This window comes from Canis lupus, chromosome 4 (assembly GCF_011100685.1).
Source record: "Canis lupus familiaris isolate Mischka breed German Shepherd chromosome 4, alternate assembly UU_Cfam_GSD_1.0, whole genome shotgun sequence".
NCBI classification, from domain to species: Eukaryota; Metazoa; Chordata; class Mammalia; order Carnivora; family Canidae; genus Canis; species Canis lupus.
Genome location: NC_049225.1, coordinates 46901257 through 46922656, shown reverse-complemented (window position 1 = coordinate 46922656; position 21400 = coordinate 46901257).

Sequence of the window (21400 nt, the reverse complement as noted above, 5' to 3'; positions counted from 1 at the left end):
TTATTCACATGGAAATAATGATAAATTTAGGAAGTACTCTGTGAGATAAAGGTATACTATGATAGGTATAACTTCTATGAATCACTTAAGACCTTGCCAAGTATAAATCTCCAAAGAAGAATAATATCCAAAACAGAAAGGAAAACAATAAGCCCATTTGTGAATTATTGGTTTAATATTATTTTGTCAAGTATAATTTTTTAAATTGAGACTTCTCTTTATCATAGGTTTCAGTATATCAGCCTTTTTGCATGCTAAGCTCTGCAAAATTTATGAAAAGAAAACCTATGATCATGCAAAATAGTGGTCATTCATTGTTAAGCAATAGTAAAAATAGGAAGTGATAATAAACAGTAATAATAAATATAAAATGAAGAAATGAAATGCAAGATTAAACTTGCTAAGTTGCTTATTCATTAATTTTTGCATTTTTTCTATTGTAAATTTTTATCAACTTCATACTTGCATAGTCACAAGTCTATAGGCATGTATATGACCCACAATATAGGATCTTACTGCTCTTTAAGATTGACTCTATCTGTACAAAGAATTGTGTACCCTATCAGAGGAAATATTTTGTTTTGTTCTTTATATGTTTAATTAATTTATTCAATTTAAAAATATAAATTATTATACCTTTTCTTTTATGATAGATTGTCCTTATTTCACAAATAGGGAGTCGAGCATATCTCTTGAGAGAACAGAGAACCCATGAGTTGCAACCCAACTTAATAGCTGTGTAACCTTGAACAAATTAATTCACTACCCTGAGTGTCAATTCTCTACCTCCTGGGATAATGTATATAAAGCATTTGGCTTGGCATATTTTATATTTACATATGTATAACTGTGTCTCTGTCTGCATATCTAAAACTATCCTAAAAAAAACACATACATACGTATATCCTGTTTTTGTAGTTAAGTTCAGGGATTGCAAAATATTTTTATCCAACATGGTTTTGATGATTGCCTATTCTTTCATTGTATGAATTTATCACAACTTTTCGAGTCCCCTCTTGTTAAATGGTTAGGCTATTTCTAGTATATCACTATTATAAACAAAATTGGGATGGACTTTCTTTTAAATATATTTCTGTGTAAATTTGACTTAAAAACAACATTTAATACAGCTTATAGATGCTACAGGGTACAATGTATATTGAATTTATATATATGCACATATACATATACTAATATAGAGAGATATACAATATCTATATACATAAAAATATTTAAATATATAATATATAGTATATTATATTTGTATTTTTCCTTTTCTGTGAAGTGGATCTTAAAAAGTTAGAAAAAGGTTCTCAAAGAGAGAAATAAGATACTTTGAAAAATATCATCTGCTATAAAGGAAATATATTATTCTCCTACCTTTTAGTTAATAGATTTATTTGTTATATAGGCAGCACTTAGTTCAGTGTGATTAGGCTGCTAAAATGTTTAATTATATTATACCAGTTGCAGTTAAGTAATTTTGTGTTAATGTATAAGATCACAATTCATTTATCCTCAAGAAATGCAGTCAGTGTTGTTCTTCTTTTGAGAATCTATTTTGTAAACTATCTCCACAACATTAATGTACTCTTAGAATTTCTGGAGTAAGTGTATTTTAAAATATTGAAGGAAATACTCTTTTATATAGAGAAAACACTTTCTGTGGAGAGTGACTGACATGGCAGTTTTGTATTTTAGCATTATATCATGCATTAGAAAAATATGGAAATCCCTGCATGGTTTTAAATAGGGCATGTCAAACTTATCAGTTATTTGAGAACAAGAAACTAACAAAGCATGGGGGAAAATATTGGAAATTGAATCTCAAGTTGGAAAAAAATTGTAAAGGCTCCACACAAATGTTGACAGTCCAAAGAGAAAAATAAAGTGATTAATTATATAATCCAAGGAAACTTTAGTACACACATTCATTAGTAAAAATTCAAATTTATTGGCATTTATTGTTGATAATGATTACAACAGAGAGGTTTTTAAATAGCATGGAGGGTGACAAAATAAACATATATTCTAGCATTGTATGTTTTGGGGTTTTGAAATAAATGAGTCTATAGTTATGAAGTTGTAGTCCATTAATACTAAGATATCTAGATATAAAGCTCAGATTAATTCTCTTAAAAAATTTGTGTCAACATTGACAGCTGACTTCAGTGGTAATTCTAAAGAGAAAAATACCTCTAACCTGAAAAAAATATATTTAAGGAAGCTAAAAGCAAATAATGCCCGATAATAGCAAAAACTCATATAGCACTTAAGTGTGCCAGGTAGAGTTCTTAGCACAGTAACTAAGTAACTGAATTAATGAATTTGATTTTATCTACAAAACAACTCTATGAGGTAGGTACTATAATGGGATCAAACTCTTTCCATTTAACAGATAAGGAAACTGAGGAATGGAGAGAGTAGAATATCTGGCCCAAGGACTGACAGATAGGAGGTAGAAGAGCTGGAATCTGAACCCAAACAGTATGGTTCCAAATTGTATACTCTTACAAGCATATTAGCAGTATTTTCCAAAAAGTCGCATATTGTGCCTCATGAAACTATTGATGCTAAATACTAAATTATAAGCTTTTCTCTAATAAAAGGAATTGAAGTCAAATAAGCTTATGAAATGCAACATTCTCAACTCTTGTTTGGAAATCACCATTTTGAATATTTATCTATTTTTTTAAAAATGACAACAAAAACTCTTGATGCAATACAACCACAAGTACATGATTTTATCCAGAAATAATCGATCTTTTTTAATACGTTGACTGAAAAAAATCTACACTAATTATTTAAAGATTCTATTTATTCGAGAAAGAGAAAGAGAGATAGAGAGCAGGGAAGGAGCAGAGGAAGGACAAGAGTCAGATGCTTAAAAAGACTGAACCACCCAGGTGCCCCTAAAATAGATATTTAATCAAGGGACAGAACATGTCATTAAATCGGTTGTTGTTGTTGTTGTTTTTCTCTTTGAGAGATGGCTGATGTGTCCTGGCTCAGGCAACAATACGCACAACCACCCTTAACCTGAGGACATACATATTAACAAGACACCATCCAGGTCAGGTTTCAGATTCTCTCCTTCAAGTGTCTGTGGGAAAGGAAAGCATGGATATGAACAAAGGAGATTATTCAAACTACGAAAATAATAATTATATATTCTTAGTCATTGAGGGTGATGTAAAACAAATACAAAATGACAAAACTTGTCAAGCTTTAGAGTATCTGACTCATCAGCCCATGCACTTATTCTAAATTGTGGTATTAGTGGTATATTTACAGTTTTATGTCCGATTTTCCCATTCTTCCCTTAAGCTTTCACTCGTCTAGTGACATAAATTATGGCCAGATATTTATTCCAAAGTGAACTAGGAAAAAATGAATATAAGACTTTTAATAGTAGAAAAATAGGATATTGTTCCATTAATGTTCTAGGTCAGGTACACTTAACCTGTGATCCATGGATATTTAAAAAAAATAATGTGGAGCACATGTATAAGTATGCCGTGCATACTGTTTTCCAGGAAAAATAAAAGTTTCTAGTTTTCATGAGAGTTTTCTGTTTCCTATCATCTTTAACGTGTTTGCTATTACATATATTAAAAAGAAAATGTAGTCTAAATTAGGTGGATAACATTGTTAATTTTTTATTATTTTAGTATTTTAAAGAATATATAATCTAAGCTTGGGATGATACAGAACAAAAGTACATTTAAGAGAGGCTAAATAAGAAAATCAACAAATATTTTTACTCAAAAATGAATTTCATTTGTTTAAGATAATGCTTTCTTAGGCAGATCGTATGAAATAAATCGTTTTATATATTATGAAAAAATATAAAGCTAATAATACATTTAGCTTTTTTCTGTATTATTTTTAACTAACATATGCTATATGAAAGGTCACAAGTTTGTTTTTTTACAGTAATTATAGACATAGTAGTTAATTATAAAACTCTTTAAAATATCGTTACTTTATTTTTAGTGTGTTTTTTTTTTTTTTTTTTTTTTTTTTTGTATTTGAACATATAGGACTACTCTGGTGTTATCCCTGCTGATTGAGGTATGAGGGTAACACAAATAAAATTTTGCTAATCTAGAGTTCACTCTAAGCTGCATACATGCTTTTTAAAGTCCATATACAAAACCATCTGGACAAGTGGACACAGCAGTTTGATGATGTTATGTAAACTCATCATTTATATTAAGGTAGCATGATCTCATCCTAAGGATTTCTTTAGATGTTAAGAGGATAAAAAGCTCAAGTGGGTGAGGAAGAGAGGATGTTTTCATCATGAGAGAGTACTTAGAGATCGTGCTTAAGCACATATTATTAGTTATTTTAAAAGTTCATTTGTCTGTACAGAGCATGTGAACGTAGAGCCTAAGTCATTTTAAATCACCACACTTGTGAAAGTACTATTATTCTAAGAAGGATTTCAAATAAAAGCTTACCATTTTAAGGCCTTTTCCTTGGAACTGCTTTGTTTTTTTTTTGTTTTTTTGTTTTTTTTTTATAAATAGTAAAACTTCCTAAAATTCTGGTTAAATACTGTGTTTATGAAGGTTAATTTTCATCAACACTAATAGGTCATACAGTTTTGAAATGATCAGTTGACTTTCTTAACTCTTAATCTTTAATTAAATCATATTTTTCATATAATTCCTTCCTTTTTTTTCTCTCTAACATAAAAATGATTGAAATACTAATAAAGCTTAACAGCATTCTATGAAAGATTAGTGATCATCAGGTGAGGAGTTACATAAATGTACGGAAAACACTATTGTTGCCTCAATATCTTTGGATTCTCTATATTTTCCTTTTCAAGTAAATATTAAATATACACATTTAATTAGAATAGGCAATCTTGTAAAGAACAATTGAAAATCAAACAAGATTAGCAAACCAATGTGATAAGCAAAATATTTTTGAATTCCCAAAAACTCTGAGTAAAATAAGAAAATAGGAGACAAATAATATTCAGAAAGAGAGGTGCTGAATACTGTCAAATAGTTTGGAATGATTTAGTCAATGTTATGGCCAGTAGTGACACTTATAGGAAATATTTCAGCTTTAAAATGTATCTTTATATTTGATGCTTTTATGAAACTTTTTCTAAGGAGTCTTGGAGCTGAGAGACTGGAAATAGGTAACGAGTAATAGCTATGTTCCAAAATAAAATATTATTTTATTTTATTTTTTTAATTTGAATATAGTTGGGATATAATGTTTTATATAATAAAAAACTATATAAAAAACTAATATAATTAGTTTTGGGTGTACAACATGGCAATTCAAGCTGTCTGTATGTTATGCTACACTCACCACAAGCATAGCTAAAATCTGCCACCATACAATGCTACTACAGTATAATTGACTATATTCTTCATGTTGTACCTTTCAAAATCAAGTTGTAAAAAAATAAAACTAAAAAATAAACACATAAAAATAAAAACCTTCCAAATACCTATTAGGTGAATTACCTTGTTTGAATTAATAGTTCTCAAACTGGATTTTTGAGACATAGTTTATTTCATCATACCCTCTTTGAATTTATATTGAGAGATTTAAAGTCACTATTTAAAAAAATAGTTGGAAGAAGTGTAAGACTTTCAGTGTGCATAAGTTTTTGAAGGTTTAATATTGCACTATGCGATAGGAAATGTAATAGATTGTAATGACTGGCCAATACTGAAAAATGACTAGAAAATTATTTAATTATTGTTCCGTTCATCATTCTGTTATGGAAATTGAAGGATATTTATGAGGTACATCCAATGAGTAGATGATTCCTTAAAACAAAGGTTATAAAGGTTTGTAGTTATCTCATAACAATTTATCAAAGAAATCAGGCTGCTACCAAAATGAAAACAAAAACCTTTTAATTTATTTTTAAAGGACCATTCTTTGTTTAATGGGGGCTAGGAATTGGAATCAGAGTGTTACTGCTGAACAGTGAGACATCTATTTATGTAAGCTAATACAGATGGCTTTTGGTGGGGAGGTGGGGAGGAGGGTCCAGCAGGCAGTGACAAAGAAAATGAGTCCAAAGAGGAAAATCTGTGTGTTGGTTCCTGGGAAGAAAAACAGGGAATATTTAGTAAGGGGCTTACTTTGTTAACCCAACATGGTTCCATCAATCAGAAAGAGGACTATAAGTAAATATTGCAGCTATTTGTTTTCAGTGACTCTGTAAAAACAGATGCCTAAGCTGAGCTCTTTGATAGCCTAGGTGTTAATAATAGAGTTAGAGGAATGGGCAAGCTCCCCACACCTCCTCATCTCCTCCTGTTTTATGGATTATACCATGATTCCTTCTCTGGGAAAATGAGAGGAAAACAAGACTCTTTGTCATTTTAAGGAAAACATGAATATGCAGTAGAATAATAGTATAAAACAGAAAAAAAAACATATTTCTAAATAACACAAGCAACTATAGTCATTGATTATAAAATTGATTCACTTTTTCAATATGAACATGTGCCCATGGTAGTGCATATGTTGAAATTTTTATATTCAAAGGAGTGAAGGCTGAACTTCCTACTGTCCTTATGTAGAAGAAGTTGGTTTTTGCTTGAATAAAGATCAAACCCTCTTTTGGCACAACAGCACAAGTTCTGTAGTGGGTAAAGAGAATCAGTAAAACACCTCCCTTTAAAATGTGATAAGGTTTTCAATAAATCAGTTACTTTATTAGACTCACTGTGTCACTCACAATGAAATAGCAGAGCTGTATGTCCCCACCAATATTTCATAGTTTTATTTTGAAAAAGTATCATCTCTACTGTTCTGCCAGTATTGTATGATTTAGTGTTGTATACTCAATTCTGAAATATCCATCTGCATCTCAGCTATTCTATTCTTGGCACCAGGAAAGATTTTGCTTCAGGTTTTATTTATTCAGAGCCTGTTAATGTTGTAATTTTTATATCACTGTCATGTCATTTTGCAACTAATGTCGTATATCTGATAAAAGAGCATAGGGAGAAAAGCTGTGTACTTATTAATTAGAGAGGTCTGATAAATGGATTATCTTATTTACTAAGCAAATCCTTGACAAGCAGGTGAATACAGATGGGCATATTAATGCTGGTGTCCTAATTTACCGCTGTGTTAACCTGAGCTTTATTTATTTATTTTTTGGGGTAAATTTCTGAACATCTCCCTGAAACCTGTCTTAATAATAATAACTAAAACCTCCTGAGTGACAATCATGTATTATTATATATGCTATATTCACACAAATTATTTCATTTGACTACTTTAATCAACCCTATAAGGGGTGACCTGTTAGTACAACCCCTACTTTACAGATGGGGAAACTGAGGTAAAACAGCTGCAGTAACATCAGATTTCATGGCTAATAAAAGTAGAGTTGCAATGAGCCCTGGTAATTCTTTGAAGGTGCTTTCTTGCATTATTGCCTTTGATAATGTTTGCCTCCTATAATTCTCATTTTGATCTTTTGACAAATATATAAATATTTATAAAAACATAAATTTGTGTAATATATATAAGCTTTTCATGTGGATTTTGCTCTTATATTGTTGATTGTTCATTGATGAACTATACAGTTTTTTGCTTCCATTCTGTAGCATAATGCTAACTTGCTTATTGTACACTTACTGTGATAGGGATCCTGACTAATGGTGTACTTCAAAATATAAGAGAATATTATCAAGATTTATATTGTTTTTGCATGGAAAAAAAGTGATTTTCATTCAGTGTTGTCATTCAAATAATTTTCACTTGAAGATGAGTCAGTTTTCTCCTTGCAATCCTCTTTATTTTCTGTCGGACCATTCACTGACTTGAGGCTCATGCAGGAAATGCATAAGAATAATTAGTTTCTTACTAATGTATTATTCTTACCTGTATTATTGCTTTTTTATTTTGATATTTAGCTGCTGGAACCTCTCTTAACACAACACACACACACACCATTGTTTTAAGCATTCATTTTAGGAAAATACATGTGAAATAGCAGAGAAGTAGGACAATCCTTGGATAAATTTTTATTATATTTGTGTGTAAAACCTATCTATGAAGAATTTCAAGAAGAAAGACATGCTTATTTTGAAAGCAGGATGAGATAAAATTGGACTCATCTTCAGATGAATCTCAACTGTGTTTCTGTCTGTTGAGTGATTCTCATTCATCTAGTCATGTTCTAATCACTGCCAAATCTTGCCATGTCAAGGATGTCAAGATGTATAGGATGTTAGTGTCAACCCCTGTTTAACTGTGACCAACTTGGATTCCATGATACCTTATTCCTGAAGGCTCAGCCACATTCTGAGTCTCCCAGGGAAGTTTCCAGAGCCCATAAAAAATGGGTCAGAGTGGAAGTGCATTAAGCCTTTGTAAGCCTAGCCCTTTAAGTTTCTCCGACTTGTTCCTTCTATTAGTTTGTGTGACTGTTCTTCAACTCCCATAGGGACTTCAGTCCCTCTCAAAAATGTAACTTCTTTGGTAGGTTTCTAATATTGGCCAATATTCCTACATATTTCTCCCTATTATCCCTTTACTTTCTGTGACTCTGCCTATCCTAAAAGATTGATTTACTGAGACTGAAGTCTATATTGCTTTGATTTTGAGTATTATCACTTATGGCAACCCTTGCTATCCTCTCTCCTAGATTACAACCTCATGGACACGGTCACTGGCTTAGATCAAACCTGAATAGGCTAACTTCCTATAGATAAACATACCTGTGAAAATGTTAGTGATGGAGCTCAGCATTCAGGATAATTTATCTGCTACTTTCTCAACTTCCTCCCCTTTCCTATCAGCTCAGTCCACCAAGTTCCCAGCATGTCAATGAACTGAGCCCATCTGAGAAGCAGTAATAAATATATAGCTTTTCCTCTCAAGCAACTTATCTCCAGTGGAATACTAACAAACACATCCTAGGTATTGAATACTGCTTTCACTTTTGTTTGTGTAATGTAAAGGCTAAAGCAGGCTGGAAAAGGACAATGTGATCACGAGTTTTCTGCTGCTGAGGAAGGTGGAAGCTGACCTAGTAAGGCCCTGCTGGCTAAGCATTGGCATTTTGACACACCATACCATATATTTCTTATGGAGGTAAGTGATAAGGCTGGAATTTCAACTCAAGATCCTGCCCATTTGTACCTTCTCTTGCTGTCTCACTTTCTACTGTGGTGTTCATATTAGCTGGATTAACTTGGATCAATCACTTAACCTCTCTGGACTTTATATATTGTTTTGTGAAATCAAGGAGTGGACAAATGCTGTTTTCAATTTCTGATATAAGATGTCATACTAAGTGTCAAATCACAATTCCAATAAGCAATCCCCATAGAGCACTTCTAAAAGGCTGGAAATGAAAAGGAGAGATTTCCTTTGCCCAGGGCCCACCCCTACTGGGGACTAGCTCAGATTTAAGTCTGTTTCATTGTGATTTGGCATTTTGTACATTGTTAGCCTGCCTCTTACATTGAATAACTAAGTCTGTATCTTAAATATTTTCGTATTTCCATCCAAAGAGAGATAGATGAGAGATAGATGTCTCCAACTTCCAAGTTTTACTGAAGAAAGCCTTTTACAAAGTCTTGTAAAGGATAAAAAGCCATGCTATCATTGCCAGAAGCATTACTTTCTTATTTTTCTTCTTCTTCTTTTTTTTTTTTTTTTGCTTTGCTTATTGCAAACACACATATTGGGAATCTCTACTCAACAAAGCCATTTTTTAAAATTTATTTAAAGGGATTTTCCTTTCTCCTTCAAGTTGTACAGGCATGAACATATTAGAAATATTCTGAGGTAAATACTTAGAATTCTGAATTATTTTGTGTAATAACAAAGTATCCCAACAGTTTCTTACAGATTCAGCTGACTAATTACTACAGATTTGGTTGCAACCCAAGTCACTTTAGTACCTTAGAAAAAGTGAGATGCTTCAGGCAAGATTATCAGCATGAGAATAAATGAGTTAGCAAGCATTAATAAACCTGGAGAACAACAGTGTTAAATGTTTTATGCATCATTTGAGTATGTGCCACTGCAGAAAATTGAATGAACAGCTTTTTGGTTATGAATACTGGAAGTAAATTTTAAGCATTATTTTGCATTTCTTTTAGTGACAGACTTATCAAAATGGACATTTTCTGATAGAGAATGCCTTATAGGCACTCTCTCTCTTAGAGTTCAGCAGTGTGTGTAAAAACTCCATTCAGTCACCCTTTGTATTTACCTTCTTTCTCTCATGATGAACCATTCACCCACTGAGAATTTACTGAATGTGGACTCTCTATTAGAGAGAGGGTTACATTGTTCTCACACTTAGGGCTACAACAATGAAAGGAATTATGTCATATACTCTAAAAGGTCACCAAGAGCACCACTGGCTCTGAAACAGTTTTTAGCATTTAAATTTTATTGGATTATTGAACTATGAATGATAGAATAATATCAATAATTTTCTTAACAGCAAAAATTTGCTGAATAGCTACCATGTGCATAATACTCTGCATTTCAGATATAAATGGCAAACAGCACAATTACTGCCCTTGGAAATGACATTCTAGTTATTTTGCATATGGATTTTCTGCCCCCACATAGTTCTTCTAGTCACATAAGAGGAAAAGGAAGAAAAGCAAGAAGAGAAGCCAAAGGAGGAGTAGGGGGAAAGATAGTAACAATGTATGTGTGTGTGTGTGTGTGTGTGTGAGAGAGAGAGAGAGAGAGAGAGAGAGAGAGAGAGAGAGAATCTAATGTGCTCTAGAATTGTTTAAATTTCAAATGAAGTATAGCATGAACTCTTAAAAATTACTTTTCATTTAGCTGGAATGAAACTAATATTTGCTGTGTCTCCTATGTGTTAGGGACTGTATATAAGAATAATAATCAACATTTATTGAGAAGTAACTAAGTGCTTTACATGGATTATCTTTACATGGATTATTGTATCTAATCCTTTATATTATGCTTCAATCCTGTTTTACATGTGTCATTTTTATCTAATCATCCCCAAAGCCTGATGAGATGTTTGTCCTCATTTTAAAGATGGGGAAATCCAGGCACAGAGGGATAGATAAAGTGCCCAATTTCACATAGCTGACAAGATAGAGAGCCAGGATTTAATTTCAGGCAGAGAGAGATTTTCCATGAAACTAATAAAATTTAAGATTCAGGAACACTCACTTTTGCTGCTTCTTTGAAGGATTTATATTTAAATTGTATTTATAATTTTGCATTTTTTTAATCTTAAAAGAGACCCTAAAAACTTTACAAACTTTAGGTCTCAGGCATTAGACCTTATACACAACTTCAAATTCCAATTAATATAACTATAACCCTACCAGTTTCTTGAGGGAAGTATAACCTTCCCTCCTCTGACCATGGAAGAAGTGTACTCCCTAGAAACAAAGGCCAGTCTGTCCATCTCTCTCTCCTCTGGAGCCTGTTTTCTCTCCATTTCATAGACAGTGATCAGTTCAGTTATATTTATTTAAATTCTCCTTCATCTCTCTTATCGTTCTATTTCTCTCTACTGTATGGTCCCATCAGCGTTCAAACATGCTCTAGTTTCACCATTAAAAAGAGATATTTAGAAAAATGAAAAAAAATAAGTCCTAAATTTCCACTCTAGCTATTTCCGTACCATTTTATTCCTTTTTCAACTAGCAAACGACCTGTCGACAGTCTGTCTTCACTACACTCATTCTTTCGTTTATTCAACAAATGTTAATGATACCTGCTATCCCGTGTCAGGCATTGTGCCAAACCACAGGATTAAAACAAAGAATACAGACTTCACAGGTATACTGACTTACAATAGGAACTTGTATCTCATATGTCCTATTGTCTGAGATGCACTCAAGGGATAATAATAGGGATCTTGGTTTTCTCGTGTCTTATCTCTTATCAAACGTGTTTGAGTTTTAAAGTCTTTGTGTGCTCACACCCGAAAAACTCACCAATACGTTTCAAAAGCATTGCAAAATATTAGTGGAACATTTAGGCTCCAAATTTGGCATATGTACCTGAATTTACCTAGCTCTATTGTCATCTAAGGATTATTTTAATTGAAAATGTTGGCTGCACCTAATCATTTAGATATTTAGGTCACTAAAGTGAGTAACAGCTGTCATTACCAGGTGCTCAAACAAGAGGGGATTTGTTCCACAAAATGGCATTTTCCTGGGCATTTCTATTAATATGGGTATGTTTAGTGGAACCCCAGTTTATAGATAGTATAAGTAAGCAATCAGGATAAAGGAATAACTTTTGAAATCTCAGTCAAGTATATACAATAACAAGATTTTAATGTAGTTCTCTTTGATTGCAGAGCCTAAGATCTTTCAAATAAATGTTATAAATGCAGCAGAATTAAGGGACATAGGATAGATGAGATTGAATGGGAACAAAAGGATCACAAAGGGGAGTATATTATGGAGCATGACTTCCAAGGAAAAAAGCTGTAGGAAACTTTAGGTAGAAAATATATAGTCATTTGTGCCTGAGGAGAACAGAAAACCCAGAATAGGAGTTTCATTAGACTGACTTTGTGTCTGTTGAAATCTTTCCTGGTCTGCCCCAGGAAAGACAGATGGAAGCTTCCTAGCTATGAAAGACAGATATTTTAAAAATTCCATCAAAGAGTTTGAACTCAGTTGATTAGATGTCTTCTTAAACTATTGATAAATTGTTTGTTTTGTTATCATTTCCTAGTAACCAGATTCACAGTGTTTTGTTTGTAGAATACCTATAGCTCTTGCTATTTTTGCTATCAAACTATTGGATTCTTTTGTTATAGAAGAAGCATTTTAAAGGGAGGATTTGTTCCTACTTTCCTTTAGCTGAATTTAAGTTTATTTGAAATTCTGTGTGATTTAGTCTTCTGCAGAGAGTTTTGTTGTGGGTTTTTTTTCTCCCTTTAATTTTAACTTGAACAGCTTGATGAGAGTTTAATAGAATTTGTTTTAAAGTTATTGCTGACCTTGAATTAAGTGGGAGCCAATATATCCCCATGCAGGTGTGGGCTTCAATTTATGGCAAATATGTTTGTCTTTACAGTTATGCATAATTTCCAAATTCTAGAAATTACTTCTGTTTTATAGCTGTATCTTCTAAACCCATCATAAGGAGGGCTCTGTCAGCATTTCTATTACATTCTTTACTTTACAGAGGTTTATAACATGGTCATAAAACTCACTCCAGGATTAGTTTTGGCAGATAAACTCTCATCTAGGGAAGAAAGGTGTTATTTTTTACCAACTGTTTAAAAAGAATATACCGGCTTGTCTCTTCTCATACAATTGGAGTTCATAGACTCCTTTTGTGCTGCAATACCTCATTCTCTAAAAAGAGGATGTCCTAATTAGTCTTTATATATTATATCTGTGCATTAGAACCTCTGCTTTTTCCTCAAAAGGAAGAGCTATATAGTAAGACAAACAAACAAACTAACAAACAAATAAATAAATACAAAGCTTGCTTGAACCCTAGAATTCAACAGACATGAGTTCAAATCCCAATTCTATGCCTTAATAGATTGTGAGTTAGCTACTTACTGAGTATAATAAGCACTTAAGAAAGGTAGCTATAGAGGTATATACTATTCATTTTTTTAGTATTTTTTTATCACTTAGGAACTTAATGAGCTCCTTAATCAGATGCATATCATTTTCTCATTCAATATTTATTGAGCATCAGAATGGATGCTAGAAATACAAAGGCAATATAACAGCTGCTGTCCTCAAGGGATATGTAGCTCAGTAGGAAAGAGTTAGACTTCTGAAGAGACAAAGTACAGAATATTTAATGTTTCCCTAGAGGCTTGGACAGCTCAGAGCAAAGTCACTTAACTCAGAGTAGGGCATCATTGAAGATTTTTTCTTTAGGGAGTAAGTAGAAGAGTAGATATTTCTGTAGTGAATATTAAAGGATGGTTAAGAGAAAGATGAACATCCTTGAGTCATGGTTGCAGCATGTGCAAAGCACAAAGAGGAAAAGCATTGCCTAAACTAAGAAATAGAATCTGACTGCAGTTAAAAGTATAGAGGGATATGATGGTAGCAAAAAGGTGAAATGGAAAGATAGTTCTAGCTTTTCTCCCTCATGGTAAACATCCTAGGCTCTTTCTTGACTCTGAGATCTTACATGCCATATAATCCTCTATTATGGTTTTGCACATTTATTTTGATAAAGCATTATCTCTAGTAATTCCCCCCTAAAAAGATTTTTGCAATAAGTTTAATTTTAAAAATATTTTATTTGACTAAAATGGCTTTATTGTACCCTCTCCTTTGGCATAAAAATTTAAGTCAGTATATAATTTTAAGTAGGAAATTATTTCCCTTCAATATTTTGTAGTATTACTCCACTGTCTTCAAGCATCTGGTAGTGTTATTGGGAAATTTCAAGCCCTTCTGATTTCTAATCTTTGCCTATGACTTATACTTTCCCCATTAGAAGATTTTAGAATATTCTTTTTGCCACTGTTTCTGGCATTTCACCTTTTTTTTTTTTTTTAATTTCACCTATTTTTACTAGTTGTTCTGACAGTCTGTGGACCTTTAATCCATAACCCCATATCTTTAGAGCTAGAAATTTTCTCAAATATATTATTTTATTATTTTTTCTTTTTTCGGTTTTTTAGAACTCTTATTCACATCTGAGATAATATTATGTGCTCTAATTTTCTTTTCTTTTCTCTCATCTTTCATTATTGGGTCCTTTGGACATGTTTTCTAGTTGTTTCCTTCATTGTATCTTTGAATCCTTCTATTGTTTGGCTTATTTTTTAACTTGTCCATTATGTTTTTTAAAATTGTTTAATTTTTCCATCATTGTCTTGGACCATTTTTATTCTTTAAATAATTCTTAAAAACAATATAATTTTGCTATATGAAGGGATATACTCTCATCAGTCTTAAGATAATGATGATAGTTTTCTTTTCTGAATAGTTTCTGTTTCATTACATTGACTGGTTTTGGTCTCTATCTTCCATTTTGGGGGATTTCTTCAGATGTTTTGTTAATCCTGGTTGTCTGTTCATGATTAAATTTGGAAATGTAAGAGGTAATTCGAAGCTATGAATACTTAGGTGGTGTTTGTAGACTTTGTTCTTCATTGTGTAGAATGGGCAAGCCAGTTTTTGGAACTTCATTAGATCAACATTTTTTGATATTTCTTAGATTGGTCAGATTTCCTAGAGAAAGCTCTTTCAAACTTTTGGTAGAGAGTAGGGGTCTAGGTAGTGGTATTATGTGAGTTAGCATTCTGAATGAAGTGTTGAGTTTCTTTAAGATAAGCATTCCAAATAAATGCATTCATCAGTTTGAGGTGTAAACCCGTTTAGTTTCTGGGATTTTCCCTGGTAGCTTGCAATTCTTTTGTCTATGGTCAGGTAATTTTTTTTTTCTCCTCTTCTAGCAGATTTCCAGCTTCCACAATGTTGCTGGTTTCTTTTCTCCTGTTCTTTCCATCCTTTGAGTTTATGTTTAAATAGCAAACAAATGAACAGAAACTCTATTATAGTGTAGTGGTGTTTGGAAGCAAGAAAGTTTACATGCATGGGTTCAATCTACATTCTTAACTTGAAACCAGTTCTCTCCTGAATACATGTCATTCTAACTTTTCCCTCCAGAAGCATGATAAACTGCATTTGTTGAGGTCACTAATGAATTTACATTGCTAAATCCAGTGTTTTTGTTTTTTTCCTTTCAGTCTTCATACTTGTCCAGCCAGCAGCTATGACAGGTGAACAGTCTTACCTCCTTCATACAGTTTCTAAAATTGGCAAGCGTATTCTCCTGATTTTCCTTCTAATTTTGGGACTGCTTAGTCTTTCACTTTTTCAGATTTCTTATCTTTTCATCCTCTCAACAGTGGAATCTCCCAGGATTTAGTCCTTGGACTTTTTTCTTTTCTCTTTCTTTCTTTCTTTCTTTCTTTCTTTCTTTCTTTCTTTCTTTCTTTCTTTCTTTCTTTCTTCTCTTTCTTCTTCTTTCTCTTTTTCTTTCTTTCTTTCTTTCTTTCTTTCTTCTTTTCTTTCTTTCTTTCTTTCTTTCTTTCTTTCTTCTTCTTCTTCTTCTTCTTCTTCTTCTTCTTCTTCTTCTTCTTCTTCTTCTTTCTTTCTTCTTCTCTTTCTCCTTCCTTCTTTTTTTAATCTCCTTCTTTTCATTTTCTTATCTAGCATCATGATTGTAGGTACCGTTTATATGCTGATGACTCAAAAACTTTTATTTATCTCTCCTGATCACCAAACTGAAATATTCAGTGTCTACTCCTGGATATATAAAGTTATCTCAAACTTAACATCAACCAAATTTAGTTCTTGATCTCTTTCTCCAAATCAATTTGTTTTTCCCAAAATCTTCCCTGTTGTATATAGTAAATGTTCTGCCAATTACCCAAACCAAAGTTTGAGGTGTCTTTGATTTCTCTTCCTCATATACTTCACCTAATATCAGGAATCGGATCACTTTTCATTATTCCTGTTACTATCACTCTCATTTAAACTACCATTTTCTTTCATTGATTATGATAATAGTGTCCTAAGGGGTCTACCAGCTATTTCTTTTGTCTTTCTTCCAAAATCACAGTTTAACTGGTATGTTAAAGCACTCCAGTGTGTTCCTATTTCACTCAATGTAAAAATAAACATTTTTGTGATGGCCAACAAAGTCCTGCATGACTTCTGTTTCCTTTGCTTCCCATCCCACATTACCTTTCTGACCTTCTTTTCTACTTATTCCTGTTTTGCATCACTCCAGCCATTGTCTTATTGTGTTTCCTTAACACGCTCTCTTGCCTCCATCTGGGCACCTCTGCACTTGCTATTCTCTCTGCCTGGAACATCCTTCATTCCCACCCCTACTCTTTACCAATAGTTACCACTCCTTCAAATCTCTGGTTAAATGTCACCTTCTCAAGAAAGCACACCCTATCTAAAATTCCAATTGTCTTTTTAAAATAGCAACTGTCCTCACCCACTCATCATTCTATATATGGTTTGCTTTCACCTTTCATCAGAAACTAACATATTACACATTTGTTTATTTTCTTTAATAACCATTAGATTATAGATCTATGTTAGTAAGAATTTTCATCTCTTTTGCTCACTGATATATCTCTAGTGCTTACAACATGGCCTGACACAGAGTATGATCTTGATAAATAAATGTTGGGTAAATAATTTAATGAGGTATATTAGTTCCATTATCATTTTGCATTTGAAGGGATTAAAATTCAGGATTAAGTAACTTGCCCAAGTCCTCAAAACTCCTTAAATGTGTGAAGCATAATTTAATTCGGATCTCTCTGGCTTCAGTGCCTACACATTATCTAAAGAGTAAACTGCAACTGATAAGTAAGTGAGATAAAAATTAGAAATTGTCTAGTAGACTTAAGAACAAAGAAATTTTCTTGGTGGCCTTGTCAGCAGCAATCCCAGGAAAGTAATGAGACAGAAGCCATAATGTAATAGGTTTAGGAATGAATGGAGACAAGTTTAACTGCTTCTTCAAGGCCATAAAAAAAAAGGAAAGGGGTACATAGGGAGTTTCCTGGTTTTGTTTGTTTGCTTTTTTAGATGGGGCAGTCATGAGTGTGTTGAAGTACAAAAGATAATGAGAACCAGTTGGAAGCGAATGAGGTAAAGGAGAGGGGAGAATGAAAAACCACTGAGTGAATGGGAGAGAATGTGACAAGAAACATAGAAAGAACATAGAAAGAAAGGTTTATTTATTTACCAATTCTCACAGTAATGTCATTGCATCCATTCATTTATTTTTTCAATAAATATCAACATACAAGGCCTATGCACTGTTATAGGTCCTGGGCATAGGGAATGAATAAAAATATTGTTGAAACTTTATTTATGTATTTATTTTATTTTATTATTCTATTATTTATTTATTTATGCAGGAGGTGCTGAATTTTAAAAATGCAATGGACTTGCCCAAAGTAATTCATCTAGGAATTACTGGTGTCTGAATTTCAATCACAGCAGTCTGACTTTACAACTTATGCCTTTAGTCACTTTTTTCCACTACTTAAGAAAATAAAATTTATATTCTGGTGAGAGAGAGAAACAAACAAGAAATCATTAAACACCCTACAAAGATCATTTTACCTTTTATAATGAGATTTAACATAGGTTTATAAAATAGCGACTTCGATGATCAGAGCAAGTTTATCTGAGGAGATGATATTTAGGCTAAGATTGGAGCATAATCAAAAGCTAGCCACTAAATATTTCAAGCCCAGAGGAGAGCTAGTTTCAGGATATTTGTGGGTTTAAACTTTTTTATAATTAAGAATGTAAAGACTGTTAGTGTGTACCTGGAGAATAGGAAGTGAAGATGAAAAGTGTTGGCATCTCAAATCAGTTTAAACAGGTATGTAGGGCCCGGGTCAAGTGGGAGTTTGTGAACCTGTGGAGTTTAGATTTTATATTCAGTACACCAATGTCCCACTGGAAAGTTTTAAGTATGTATTTAGTGTGAGGTAATTTATATTATTGAATGATTATTTTGATTTTAGAGGGCCTTACTGATCAGATTTCTTAATGGGTGAAAAACATAAGAAATTTAAGTTAGCTTATGTTTTAGGCATATCTTTCGATATACCAGTTTATTTACTGCAAAAGTAGAACATACCAGCCATACGTATCCTTTTCACTTGATGACTATGTAGATATTCACTCCTTCCTAGTTATTGGAAATAGTGAAATGGCTAAAAATGCTGGAAAAGAATGTTGTTTGGGAAAGTAAATTCATCCCTTATTTTGTCAGTATTCACTGACTACTTATTGAGCCCCATACTAAGTGCTGGAGGAAACAGAGCTCTAAGAAACATGTGTTATGTGCCCACATGGGGATGGAAATGGCCATTGAATAGTCAGTAAAGTAGTAACCAAATGTTGATATTATAACCACTCACTGTATTTACCAGTTGAATTTTCAAGAGATGTGAGTTGAACAAACTAATAAAAAGGAATTTAATTGTTAAACTGAAGGATTTTGATTGACCATCTCATTAATACTCACTTTGTAGAGACCAAATAAAGAAAATAAAATTCTATGAAGAATGAAAATATAATCTATAAGGTCCAGAGATGTAGCCAGTCAATATGATATTCCAAGCAAAGGAAAAAAAAAGAAACAAAGTAATATAGAAACGAAATAATAAGATTTAGGAGATATGTTGAAGAATGACAGAAATAAATACTTAGTGCCATTTAGAAGTATACTTCAAAAAGATGAAATGCAAGAATGATTACATTAGAAAGACAATTTTGTTTAAAGCCTTTGTTTTGTGGAAATTTTGCTATTTGTTGGTTCTCCTCCCTAGGAAACAAGCAATGACTCCTTCAAAACAAAGAACATTGCCATGGAAAGTAGTGTTGCCTATTGATTAAGAACATGGGCTTTGGTCACGTTAAATAAGCAACAACAACAATAACAACCTGGATTCAAAGCCTGCTTATACAGTTTATTAGTTGTGTGAACTTGAACAAGATAATCAGCAAGAGTGATCCCTTTTCCAAAAGAAAAATATTTTAGAGCTAGAAAGCAACTTGAGGTCATTTAATTCGATACTTCTATTTTACTGATAAAGAAATGTTGCCTCAAGGTTGGTAAATTATTTGTCTAAAGTCACATAAATTGCTAATGTTCAGGCCTCCACAGTCACAGCCATTCCAAGGATGTATTCCCTTCTAGAACAGAGATGGCAGCCCTACATGGTGTCTGGCATGCTTAGAAAACTTTGAAGTATCCCAATGAAAATTAAAGCATATCCACAGAAAAATCCCAACTGTTGCATCTCATTAGTTTTCCTTTTAGTATCTCAGACTTGCCACTTCTTGAGTACTGCTTTCTTCAACTCTGTGCCTGAAATATAACTTACTTGTGACTTTTTGTTATAGGCCTGCAAACTTTTGAAGTACATTCTATTTTGTTTGTGTCTGTGTTTCCTATTGTTCCCTGCCATTCCTCATAGGTGCACACAGAGGTGAGAAAAACTCAATATATATCTCCAATTACGCTACTGCTGAGTATGTATAGAATCCTAATGGGATAAATCAGTGATCCACAACACAAGGTCCATTTCAGTCTTCATTTGAATACCCTTTATATCCCTTTGCTTCAAGAGAAAACTTGAGTTTAAATGGAAACGGATGCAAGTGATTAAGCCAGAGTCAAAGTTTGGGGTTCTCTGATCCTCAGACATCAATACTGGCTTCATACTCCAGTGATGTTTGTTGGAACATGGATATGCAGAAAGGTATGCTATAAATAGCAAAACATCATTTTTCCTGCTCTGTGGCAAAATCACAAATGTATTGGCCTTGTTTTTGTCATATCAGGCTTTACTGCCAAAACATGAAGTCTGTTAAAGACACTTGCCATATCCATAGAATGATTTGAACCCTTTTTAAATTTGCTCATCAGTGACTTAATGCATAGTAACTAGCCGATTAAAATGATTTTAGAATTGGCATATAAAATATGTGGCCATTACAGCCATCTTTTCAGGAGTGGGAAAAACTCCTGCTGAAGCTACAGCTGGAAAATAATTTGCTGAAAAATCGGCTGAAGCGGGAGGTTCCAGCTCATTGAAACTCAATTTATTATATGCTTAAATGACTCCTGGAACAGAAGAATATGTAGGCAGTACAACTAGACAAGGCAAATTCTGTGCTGATAACAAATGTGTAAAACTTCAATACCTATTGGAGAAGTGATAGCAGCCAAATTCTATACTTGCCAACTAGTAGAAAATGTGAACATGCTGTTAGATAATTAACATTTTCCTTATTATGCAGGACTGGGTAGTGAATGCATAACCCAACTCTTTTTTCCCTCTGGATAAGTTGCAACTCAAAAAAGCATATGATTAAAGCAAAGCTCAGTTTTCTGAGAAACTTTGTGATCTGTGCATTAAGGTTATGATATATTAGCCTGTGGTTCTAAGGTAACAGATTTATAATCACGGACCTTGGTTAATAATATCAGATGGATGGTGGCTTATTTTATCTTGCACAATTCTGATAAATCTGAAACTGACTAGTGTTGAAGATTTACTATGCTGATATTACACCCAGTTTGCCACGTCTTACCATTTTATATGTGCAGACAACACTTGATAGGAATTCTCAAAGCCATGCAATGCCAGGGATAATTCAAAATGACCAATGATAATAATTAGTAATATTATGACATTTTGAGTACTTGTATACTTTTAGATGAAACATTTTTAGAATTGATTTGAATTTCTAATGCTTGTATGCTCAATGTTGAGCTCAGTCTAAAGTTTAGAACTCCCAACGATAGCCTGTTTCTTCTCAGCATTGCAGCAAAGTTTCAGAAGGATTTAATCTATTTTTTAAAAGTTAGGGAAGTGTTATTT